At 39.0% G+C, this 12,550-nt stretch overlaps 1 protein-coding gene across 7 annotated transcripts in view; it reads left to right on the top strand.

Moving 5' to 3' along the window:
• Nucleotides 1-12,550, top strand: part of BBS12 (Bardet-Biedl syndrome 12) — a 114,320-nt gene that overhangs the window by 56,453 nt on the left and 45,317 nt on the right. For 3 of the 7 annotated variants that reach the window (XM_085323929.1, XM_085323926.1, XM_085323933.1), the window contains exons 3-6: nt 1,452-1,578; nt 5,372-5,801; nt 6,664-6,737; nt 8,388-8,424. The gene's annotated coding sequence lies outside the window, so the exon portion shown is untranslated. Of the gene's footprint in view, nt 1-1,451; nt 1,579-2,963; nt 3,053-5,371; nt 5,802-6,663; nt 6,738-8,387; nt 8,425-12,550 lie in introns of all 7 variants that reach the window. The other 4 variants (XM_085323927.1, XM_085323930.1, XM_085323928.1 and 1 more) reach the window with 4 other exon arrangements.

The following is a 12,550-nucleotide window of genomic DNA, read 5'->3' as shown; positions in this document are numbered from 1 at the left end:
CAAATAGTTTGCACTGACGAGACTCCTTCAGGACTATGCAGAAAGTTCACATAGCACACAGTATGGCTATCTGTGTGTTTTTAGAAACACAGAACTGGGGGGACAGCATAGAGGCCATCAGCTCTGTCCACTGCCCTCACAGGTACTACACTGTAATCATTTAGCAGTTGCTCATCTGTTTGCCTCCATTGCTGGGCCAGAATGCCTGTGCTTAGCCATTAGGAACTTTCTCCGTCCTTTCTTTCTCCGTCCTTTCTTCTTGCATTCGCAGCTAGTTTATCCCTTTGTTCTTCTAGTGATGTTGTCCTTCAGCTTAGGCTATTTTTCCCCAAAACTTGATGCCTTCATACTTGATAAACTAAGATTGCCTTTGTCTTTGTCCCTGTTGCTTTGCTGGACAAGAGTATGCGTGTCTGCATTCTGGGTATTGATGTGTCTTGGGCATTTCCAGATGTTGGTCCTGGCCTATACAACCACATGTAAGGCTATCCTAAGGCACTATAGCAGAATCATACTGCAAAGCTAACAATCATGGCAATTTTTCATCTTGCATTTTTTTCAAAAACTTTTAATAGTTATGGGTCTAATGCAGTGGTTGGATACTTAGACTGTGCTATCTCTGGAGGTACAATATGAATAATAAAACAGAGAGATAATCACAGGCTCAGCATGTTACTAACCTAGGGGGTCCTGAGATCCTGTTGCTTTAGGAAATAAAGAAGTTATCATGGCAAACAAAGATAGTACTAAATTCATTGAACTAAGCTCAATGCTGATGTGCAGATTTTAAAATAAGCTCTTTATCTGAAGAGCTTGTGCCCTTGCAAGCTTCATATTTAAGCACAGCTGTCACATTAGGTTGTGCTTATCCCTTCACATCTAGGTTTACTTAATGATCTTGGCTAACCAAGTTCAATTTGGAAAACCCTGGGATGACAAACAGGTTGTGTGTATTGTTTGTAGTCTTAATTATCCTTTTTGTATGCCACTGCACCACAAGATGCAGTTTATAATAAAAAGAAAAAAGATTGTTTACGTGAAAGCTTGATTGCAGTGAAAACCACGGCATACTTTTGTGGTGAAACCCATTGTGTGAAAAAATGGCTCTACTACAAACCTTGGGACAGTTTGGACAGGAAGTAGTAAGCAAAGCGTTCCCCTTTCTACCGAGAAGCATCACAGAAATGTGGCAGACTTTATTCATTTACTGGTTCAATTCAGTTCAATTTCTTTTTTCATTTATGGGATACTTCACAGTTTTGGTAGATGTATGCTGGAGAGATGTATTAGTCTGAGAAATTCCTAAATTTAATTTATGATATCTTAAAATAATTATGATGTTGGTTGAGTAATTAGGAATGGGAAACTAAATAAATATTAGGCAATGTGGTAGCTGGTGGTTGCGTAGCATTTCTCTAAAATAGCGTATAATCTTCTGTTTTGTATTATAGGCTGTAGAGGCACAATAATTGAACAAATGCACACTGACAGAGAAAGTGAAAAATAAGGACAAAGAAGAACTTGCTTTATGTCTAGGCAGTGGAGAAAACTCCTTGATATCCCTCTCATCAGATAAGTGTGAGCAACATGCTTTTTATATACGTCACTTCTCTTTTGTGGCTTAGGAACATGCTGAGTCAAATAATGACACTCTCTCTCGCGCAGTTGCCTGTCTGGCTGTGGGGGGATGGCTGCAGAATGGAAATCTGAAAAACCTCCCATCCCTGGCCCGTGAGGCCAAGTCTTCCTCTTTCCTCCTTGCGATAGTGCCACTTGCCACTCAACACCCAAATGCTGAATGACTTCGACCCCGAAAGCCCAGTTCCCCCACCCACATTTTCCTTTACAGTATTGCTGAATGGAGGCTTTTCCCATAGCTTAGTCATTGCTATGGCTCAGCCAAAAAAGCCTGTAATGTACAGGGCTGCTTTCAAAGAATTTTTGTAGCCTTATGTATATAGTTTCATGCATATACTACGACTCAGGGAGGTTGTAGGAAAAGCAAGGGGAGAAAAATATGCTGCAAAATGGGAGACTGGGAAGGGGGCACCTGTGTAACAGAGATTTAGGRAAAGTAATCTTTAAAATATTTTTGACAGCTGTGTAAGTTCATTTCACCGTGTCTAGATCTTGTTTTTCTTACTGTAAGCTTTTGCATAATTTTTCTGTTTTCTGGCTTTGCTTAAAAAAGAGAAAATCAGTTTGTCAGAAGTAGAGAAAAAACTGTTTGAAACTGTTTACTCTAAAAATCAGAATAAATACATCCATGAATGTAGTAATACAGATACTCAAAAATTAATAGACTGCATACGGTACTAAAAAATTATCCAGAGTCTCCATAATATTCCTCCAGAGCTGTCATAGCTAGTTTCTAATATATATTAAAGTGTATCTAACATTTACTAATAAAAATAGATGAAGGAATTGGAGGAATAAAGGGAACAGCTCTTACGGCAGAATGTGCATTTCTGTCCTGAAAATATTAAGGATCAGAGAGATACAAAGCAAAGGCTTATATTGTAGAAGATTCTTCTATATCGTGTAAGGACAGAGTCTAACAAATACTCATCTGCCTAGGTTACAGAGTAAAATCTTAGGAGTCTGTTTCCTATTGGCAAGTCAAATTGAAATATCTCTGTATATATGTATATATATCTGCCCATCTCTTCCTTGCTTCTAGAGAATAATAGACCAGAGCAGGAACTCATCCTCCTGTTCAAAAGAATAGGTCAGGAAATCCCACAATGAAGAGAAATACAAGGTAACTTCCATTACTATATTTGCCCTACCAGACTAAGCTCATAAGCAGAAAATTCCCCAACTTTCTAGAAAAATGCCTTCCATATATGAGACATAAATACATGGCTTTAAATTCATACGGAAAGACAGGCAATTGGAACAGAACTAGCTCACAATCCCAAAGCTGAAAAGGGGTCAAATTTGTATCTTCTCATTTTTGAAAGCTGAAGGGCATGGAAAAGAACAAGATACGACCTGGTACTTTGTACAGAGAAATCACTGAATAAATTTCTCCTGACTTCAAAGAACTTCTGTAAGTGCCAAAACACCTACCAGGAGTTTGTAATATAGGTTGGACTGGTACCTAGATACTGTGGGCGTGCCTGCATTTGGGCTCTATTACCAGATTTAAAAATTGTCATTTTGTGCTTCTATTAGTCAACATCACTGATGTTAACATAATCTGTGGTTCTGAATTACGATTATGGTTGAGATACAATGCCACATAACAGAAAAAAAGGGAAGGTAAGAAGGGAGAGGCTTGATGGATGGAAAGTAGTATCTGCTTTCCAGAACAGGCAAAATCTTTGTGAATCTAGTACAACTCTACTCATTTATTTTATCTGAACTTTGGAAACTTTCAGCTAGTGAAGATGCCTGAGGAATGTAAAGCGATTTGCAGATGTTCCTGTATTACCTCACTTGCTTTGTACCAAACATTGTATTATCTTAATTTTCCTCTCTTTAGCAGAAGTGCACAACTGACTATGATTATAAACCAGAACAATTTAACATTAACAACAAATGTATGTACCTTAAATACTAGGTGCATCCTGCTCCCAGGTCTTAATTAAACCCAAAGATATTTGTACATTCTTAGTTTGATTACTCTTTTTGGATCCTTATCAACTAATAAAAACAAAACGTGTTGACATTTTTTGTCTTTTCGAAGTCCAGAGTCTGAGACAGGTCTGGGCCTGCTAGGCAAAAATGCAGGTATTCAGAATAGTCCTCTTTTGGGGCCTTATCCTTTCACATCTTTCCTTTAATGCTGGAGCTACCTCCTACCTCCTGGGTCACACCTTTCTGTGCATATAGGGTGGAAGAAGCCTTGCTGGGTCACCAAGTCTAGTCTCCTACCATTGCAGGCATCCACGTCATATAGCCCTTTTCACATCTTGGCTGAAAACCCCTGCACTGGCCTTTATCTTCACAATCTCTGTAACAATAACAGCTTCAAGCTTTTTCTGTGCCTGAGCTGCGTTCCAGCTTTTATAGGGGAATTTCATTCTTATTTATAGTACTAATAATCTTTCCCAGCTACTAAAGGACAACCACCTTCTGAAGGCAAAGCAGCAGTTGACAGGAAGTCAAGATACCACAATCTTTTTAACAACTCAAGGGCAGAAAAGCTGAAAGATATGAGTAGAGAGAGATAGGGTCAATAAGACAGAAAAGACAGTGCTCCTCTCCTGTACTGCAATGATGACTTCTCCAGTCCTAGTGCTTGATGGCATTGCACTGGGGATCTTCAGGTCTTCTTATGATGCATGTGAAAGCAGTATGCCATCTTTCTACTGCATCAGCATTCTCTAAAAGTGATACACGTTTCTTCATTATGCCACTAAGAAATGATATGGCCTATGGTGTAAAAGATAGTGATATGGTAGTACTGGGAACCAACAGTAAATGTCACATCCATTCAAAACAATCAAGAAGAAAAGTCAGGAGAGACATACACAGATACTGACTAGTGAATGGAGGGAGCAGGAAAGCACAGAATACAAAATGCTGGCTTTGTGTTGCTCACTACCATTAATGAACAGAAGTAACAAAAGTTAGAAGAGAATTTTTTCTATATTTCAATGTCAACAACATGAAACAAATAAAAAGCAAGCCATTACAGGCTCCAGATGGACAAGTCTAGTGCAAAGTCTACTGCAATCTATGGAAATACTTTCACTGACTCTAGTGGTTTCTGCAGTAAGACCAGCGCTACATACATAACTACTCCACCAGCTAGTGGGTCTCCCTATATCCTGCCCTGCGCTGCATGGTGATCAGCATCGCATCACAGCCTGCATTTTAGTTCTTGGGTACTACAGACAAAATTCAGGGTTTGATACTATGGATTCTTTTGGAAGTCACTCACAAGGTTTGGTGCAGCTGCTGTGGGAGTTCAGGGTCTCTGCAGCAGTATAGCTGTTGCACCATCACATAGTCTGCAGAAATACAAGGAGTAAGGCTAATGAGTGGCTACAGCCCTCTTTCCCTTCTCTCCAGCAAAGCTGGCATTATTTTACCTTTTTTATAGGTGTACTCTACATTAAATTATCTTTAAAATAAAATTCTCTTTTTCACTTTTTTTTATGCCTTACCTTTTTGCATGTTTTGGTAGAAGCAGGTGACTGAATATCACTTTTATCCCTAACTAGTTTCATTTTCTGGTTCTSATGTATTACCAAAATACTGCAGTCTTTAGGTTGTACCACTCCCCATATATGTTATATGTTTGTGTGCATATACCATTTCTATTGGAATTATTTCTTCAATGACAGCATGTGTATTGGTTTCAAGTTACGTAAACTTCGCCCATTCACATTTTTCTCCTGCCAATTTTTTTGTCCCCTAGGCACAGGAACAGTGTCACTGGGGCACTTCTGCGGCATGGTAAGAAATGATGGGGACAGAGGAGCAGCATGAGATTGCTGTGGGGGAGTTGGTCGACCTCCCCTTGATACTACTGCAAGTCCCTAGTTGCAGAGCAGTGCCCAGCTTCTGCCATGTACTGCTGCTGTGCGTGCTTTGAACTGCTGGATCAGCCATCARACTCTGTTACTGGAACTCCTGTGGCAGAGAAGAGGCTCTGGTGTCAGGCTGCATAACCAAAGGGAAGACTGGGGCAGGAACCACTTCTGCAAACCTCAGGAGATAGTAACACAAGTGCTTTCTTCTGCAGCAAAGCCATTTAAGAGGTTTCTACTCCAGGTCTCAGCCATTCTGTTGTGTCTCTGCATCATGGTTTATAATTATTCCAAGTTAAAAACTCCTTCCTGCAAAGGGTRTGGGGGTTTTGTTTGCTTGTTTTACTTTGTTTTGATTGGAATTGTTTCAGTGTAGACTCTACTCTCTTCTAGAACAACTAACAGATCAGTAAATAGCAATGGGTTGCTAGAAATCAGAACCATTTATACTAGCTTTACCATTGATCAAAATTGTGCATCACCTATGCAACAAGTCCTTCCCTATCACACAAAGCAGAGGGGGCTAGTGGCTATCACTCAGCAGTGTTGTTCCAGGAACAGGAATTTGGTGCAGATGCAAACATGATTAGGTGCTTTAGCTATGACTGAAGAACAACTTACAGAATTGTTTTAAGGAAGTCCTTTGTAAGATTTTAGGGAAGTCTTAACTCTGCAGCCTGGCCTGCAATTTAAAGATCTTGCAGGTAAAATTGTATCACTTAGGCAGGATTTGTTAAGGATTTTCAGGCAATTAYATCAGTAAAATTTCTGGTGTGGATGTAATTATGCCAGTATAGAATTGTCTTAAGAAGGAATACTAATTATTCTGTTTCCCATGTATGAATTGCTCTGTAAGCGTGAGTTACTTTGTTACGACTTTATACTTAAACAAATCTACTATTGCATTGCTTGCAGCAGGTTAGGGAGTATTCTAAGATGACTACCTCATACTTTCCCTAAAAAGATAAAACTTTATGTGGTATCTATGAAAAAAAGCCTTTTTTCACTTATTTTTGTTTACATTTCTCTTTTTCTGTCTTTTTCTGTAGCTATAATATGTAATAGGCATGAATAAATGCATGCGTGTTTACAGATATGTCTATTATATGTGCATACACATAGATTTAAAAAGGTATATGGCACAGTTGCTTTGCATAATGAGTTTCATTTCTTTTCACAGGTCAGCATGTTAAGTGAAGCTTGGAAAAACTATTGTGTGATCAGACACCGCACTGAAGCAGCAGCACCCATTYGGTAAAGGTACTCTTAGATAAAAAGCTGAATGCTGTGGTTTCAATGACTTATCGTTGAAACCTTGTGGTTTCTGTGTAGGAGGTTGTACAAGCTGGACACGTTTGACATCCTTGTTTCTAAGCTGTGAGATCTGTACATCTAATTTATGAAAATTATCTCTGGTTTAATTTTATTCTTTTTTTAATGAAGTCAACATGATATTTTCCTTGCATTCAGTGGAAACAATAATGGAAATGTTTTAAGATGTTCTGTGAACATGTTMTGACCTCAAAAGGGAAAAGAATCAAGATATTCTTGGTTATGATTAAAGTTTAAGAAGGAAATTAAATACAGGGACTTATAGATGGAGTGGAGTAGAAAGCGTCTCTCCAATGTGAAGACAAATTAAGAAATTAACTTTGGGTAGTGACATAGACATTATAAAATCAGAATCTTGCAAGTGAGAATTTGATATAAAAAACCCTATCTACTAAAGTAAGGAAATTTTGAGTGAACAGTGGTCCTGGTACCATTTAGGAAACTCCACAATATCTGTAGTCTTTCACATRATCTAAATAAACTGGTAAGATTACACATGAGGTAATTTCAAGACCAATGGAAGTACTTTAAAGGTTGGACAAAGAGGGAGCTGCAGCCAAAGCAATTGCAATCCCAAACAATCATTACTGAGCACCAGGTCAGTAATGTGCCTTTTTTTTCCTGGTTTAGTTTTATGATAGTTCAGTGAATTGATTCAGTCCCTCAAGGGGGTAAAGTGTGCTAATGTTGCTGCAGACAACATAGCAGGCATGCACAGCTGGAGTTGGAAGGATGAGAAAGCAAATTTCTTGTCTTCTCTGCTGTGTAGCTATAGCAGAGACTCATTCATGTCTGCATCACTGGACTGGACCTGGGAGAGTTGTGGACCTACTTGAATTACCCTACTCTCTCTCACTTGCTCTTTCTCTCCCTTCTGCTCTGATGAGACCCTRCCATCTGAGAAGTCCCCAGAGAGCTAAGCTGCTGGCAGCACAGGAAATCTGATCTTCTGGTATTGGCAAATGTTATTCCCTTCACTGGCATGAGCAGCAGAACCACACTGACTGCCCAAATGTAGATATTTTCAGCCACAGCAAGTTTTACCTCTGGAAGGTAAGTTCCCAGAAGCATGTACACCATTTCCTGTGGCCAGACTTCATAAGTGAATCTATGAAAACATATTAGAAATGAGCGGAGACTTGAATCTCAAACAAAGAAAAAAAAAGAATATTCAAGGTTCACAACAGACTTGCAAATTTTCTTGCTAAAATATAAATGAAGTTAGTACTTGTGTGAAAAATAACTACCTAGTACATCTGTGGAAGTAGAAAAACCCATCTGAAAGCATTAGCCAAAGACTATATAGTACTTTTGTGTGAGTAAAGATTGAAAGTGTGGTCGCCCACTAGCAATTCATTTCGGAGGGATAACTGCAAGATTGATACTAATTTTCAGTAATTTCTATATCAAAATATTTGGCATAAGACAATGATTTTTTTTTTCTTGCTACTAACTGTGTCATTGTTCCTGATCAGGAAGATTTTCCTTTTGAAGAAAAAAATGTGTTACTCTACTGTTGTGCCTTTAACTGGAAAATGAAGATGTCTTGTACTGCTTGTGTTTCCTTTCCAGAAACCTGAGCCAGTAAACATCATAACTGCATCTGTAGGTAAATATGCTAGGAAAACAGTAAAACTGCTGTGTTAGGGTACTCTTCTGAACAATGATATTTTTCTTGCCTGTTAATCATGTGCTTGTTGCAGACTTAACACTTGATGCCACATTCTTTGAGCAATGTCTTCTGGTCTCTGAGATAACTTGTGGGAAATTGTGAGAGGAAAATAAGGAGGCACAGAAGATGCCCGTCCAAATCAGTGGAGRTACTGAAAATCATATTTTTCCCATAATCATTGCAAACACGTGGGAAATGCAGATAACCAAGGAACAAATTGCATTTTAGGGATCGAAAATTTAGCTAGAACCAATATCATGAAGTTGGCATTCCTCTCCATATAACTGAATTTCCAGCCCAGATCCTCCTTCTCTGATATCAATAGGATTACAGGACTATTTCCATACTGAGCCTGAGGGAAACCAGTATCTGTGCCTCTGTTTTCTCTTTTCCTGTTTAATTYAGCCTACAGTTCTTCAGATCCCTGGCTGGCAATGTGTTAGGTGATTCTCATGCCCACTACATTTATATTTTCTTATTTTTATTCTTTTAAGTAAAGGCATAAGTTGTTTAAATGTAAGCCAGCAGACATAAGAAGAGAAGAGAGGGCATGAGAGCATCTTACCCAGCCTTTGTCTTCATACCAGAGCACTACCTGCTACTGCCAGCAACTGTGCCACAGCTGGCAACCATGTATGTGCTTGTAGACTAATCGCAAGCAGAGTAAAATGGTAAGAGCTTACGTCGGTAGGAAGATTGCATTTTTTTGTGCCCTTTGGACTGGTCGAAAGGTGCACGTTTGTCAGTACTTCTAGCCACAACACTTTCATCTTCTGCAGTGCAGTTGTATTGTCCGTATCATGCACCATGCATAAGGAGTTGCTGATTGGACTCCAGAGGTTTTAAAATAATTATATGTGACGTTGCTTCACAAAGGATGAGTGCGTGAAGGGAAGTGGAAACACTAGAGCTGAAGAGCAGAAAAACTTTGCTTGTGTTCAAACAAGAATGTCAGAAACAGCCTGAAGGAAAAAGGAGACAAAGAAGTAATTTCCAAAACATAACCAGATATCAAAGGAGGCTAATGTATKCTTTCAGCTTGCTGTGTGTAGCAGATCTGCAGAAGGTTAAAAAAGAACATTGTTCTATTTTGAGAGGTGCCATGAAAAATACTGAGTATTGCAGGGAAGCAGTAGATCCTGTAGCTTACCTCCTGCCTCTCTTCTTGCCATCACTCTCTGTGTTTCTCTGTTAGGTATGTTCATTTTTTTCTGAGAGAAATTTGGCCATTCACTTCTCTTAAAGTTGTCTTTAAATTGAGCAGAGATTAAACAGTTTTAGCCTCTGATATAATCATGTTACATGATCGTTCTCCTTATTCATTCTCTAGCCTGTCTTTTCTTCTCTGTTGTTGGATCTATTTCAGTGTTTTTAAGGATTGAACTGCATATGTTTCCCCCCTTTTAACTCTGTATTTCATCAATCCATATTGGATTTTAAATTGTATTTTTGTGCAAGTCTTTCATTYGTCTAACCTCATCCCTCAGACATGTTGGTTCTCCGTTGTACTCTTTTTCAGCTTCCTTTTTCATCTGTGCTTCTGCCATCTGGCTCTCATGCAAAGATTTAAAATGTCCATTGACTGTGCTTTTTTCCCCCTTTGTGGTCTTACTTTGCTGCTATGCCCCTTCCTATTCATCTCTGATGTCAGCATTTATTAGGTTCAATCTGGCTTCAGAACCCCGTGTTCCAGGGAAACCTCCTGTATTAACACTGTGATATTTCAAGTTCAGCATCACTACAGCTTTAGTTCAGGTTTGCTATAGAATTTTATCTGTTTCTATTTTCTTTACATTAAAAAGATCTCAGGAGACATTTATCCTACGTAGGATAGAAGTGATAAAGAAAGTTTACCTGAAAACATTACAGKTAGAGTGAGGGGCCTCCGCTGACAGTATTTTTCTTTAAAAATTTCTGACTAGGACTGCAGCACTTATAAAATTAGCATTGCTTTTATCCAATTTTGTCAAAACTAATAAATAATTAGAAATACCAAAATCTTTTGTGCTGACATATTTGCATTTCAATTTTGAATTTTTAATATTTCATTCTGAAATTTTATTGTATTTAAAATCATTCTTAACTGCTGGGAAAAAAGACTTCTGTAGTTTAGTGTAGAACATTCAACCCCAAGTGAGCTTTTTTTTTGCTTGACCATCTCAAAAATTGCAATGTATTTTGAGCACTTAATTTATCTTCTGTAGAGTGGAAAAAATCAGCTGTTTGCTCTGCTTTAGGAGAACAGATTAGCATTTAACACTTGTTCTCTGAATATTCTTTGATCTTTGTGATTCAATACACATCCTGATAATTCTGARACACTTCTATATTTGCTCTTTCTTTTTTGACATGTGAGAAAAAACACCACAGTGGTATAGAATGGGTCATAAGTATTCCAGAAAACAAAGGCCAATGAAGTATCTATTAAAACACACATGAAAAAACTGGCCTTCAGCACATACAAACTCTGAGATGCATCCTTGTCTTCTCTACTTTAAGCACAAGTTAAATGGGCTGATGTAAAAAGAAGGGAAGTCAGCGCACCTATGTGCCCATAACATAATTACACGAGCTCTTTAAGGCCATCTGTAAGGGCCCAGGGTAATGCAGGCAGAAGAAAATGCTGGGGCTAGAAGGACCCTGGGAAATGGGGCCCTTTCCCCGCCACCTGCATGCTGCCAGGCGCTCGCCACAGCGAACATGGCACCACTCCTGGGCTACTTCCTCGCATCCTGGCACCGTCCTTACGTGCATTGCCCCTGCCCTTCGTCCTCACTATAATGTGCTGACTGACAGACCTGTGGGATCTGCCACAAGAAGCTGCAGAAGATCTTGAGAGGCTTCTCTGTCAGCTCAGGGAAGAGCTGACAAATGCCAGTCTGCTGAGCTGCAGGGCWCTGGAGAAGAGGTGATGGCCTGCTACTGTAATAATGCTGGTCTGCTTCCAGCAGGGCCAGAGCAATTTCTTTGCCTTAGCAAACCAGACTAATTAATTTAGACTTACAAGGTATTACGACAGGTACTAGTTTCTTTTTTTCCCTCACAGGAAAGTAAATCATGAGGCTTTTGGAGTTTAAACTCTGCCTCCATATCTGATTCTTGGTGTTTAAAAAAAGATGATCTTTTTATTTTTAAACATTAAGATAAGAATATGGTCAGGAGAAGACAATATTTAACACAAGAAAAAGTTGTCTTCTCATTTATGTAAAATATTCTTGCATGTTACTTAACATCTTCCATAACTTAATGGAAGATAGCCTAGTGTGGGTTGATGTGGACTGCTTTGTCATACTAATTCTGTGGACCTACACAGCACTTCTATGCCCAGAGAGGAAGTGGGGTRAAAGAGCCTTATGTAACCGTTGTTCAGTTCCCATTTTAACCTCTGATTGGAAAGACTGGGTTAGGCATGGGAAGCACCACGAGCCCTACGGCCACATATCGCTCTAGACATTTGAAAACTCTGTACTTCTCGCTTTCCTGAARGAGTGAAAGGGCAGACATGGTATGGGGCATTTGGGGCTTATTTAAGGAAAAGCCTCAAATTCAGCTTTGTATTTCTTGAGTTTAAATGTAGTCCAGTATCCCAAACTGGAATATGAATCGAAATTTATGTGAGAATAATGTCAGGCATAGAAACGAACAGGAACAGATCAGTGCAAAAAGGGATATAGTATATTGCTGTGAATCAGAATGCACTGAACCCACCCCTCTGTCATTTCTCAGTCCAGTAATGAGAAAGCTTTTSAGGCCTGATTAGTCATTTGAGGTGAGTGTAATAAATGTCAGAGAAACTAATATAAAAATAAACCATGGTAAATGCGAGGCATAGCTGCTCTCTAGTGGACTTGTGAATAGTGTCAACAATGTAAGTAAAATTAACATCCCTAGAGGATAATCATGTAGGTGCTTTGCTGAGAGAAAAGGATGGTGATTTCCTACACATTTGAGCTTAGCTGCTGCTTTGTTTTCTTGCTCTTTCTCATCTCTTTATGTAGCTGGCTTATCCTGGGATTACAGAGAAATGGGAGAATGCAACAATGACTTTTAAAAAGTATCTCCT

Source organism: Rhea americana, unplaced genomic scaffold (genome assembly GCF_003343005.1).
Source record: "Rhea americana isolate MKP2758 unplaced genomic scaffold, rheAme1 scaffold_89, whole genome shotgun sequence".
Lineage (NCBI taxonomy): Eukaryota > Metazoa > Chordata > Aves > Rheiformes > Rheidae > Rhea > Rhea americana.
Note: the sequence above shows the minus strand (reverse complement) of the source record. Positions and strands in the feature narration are given on the sequence as shown.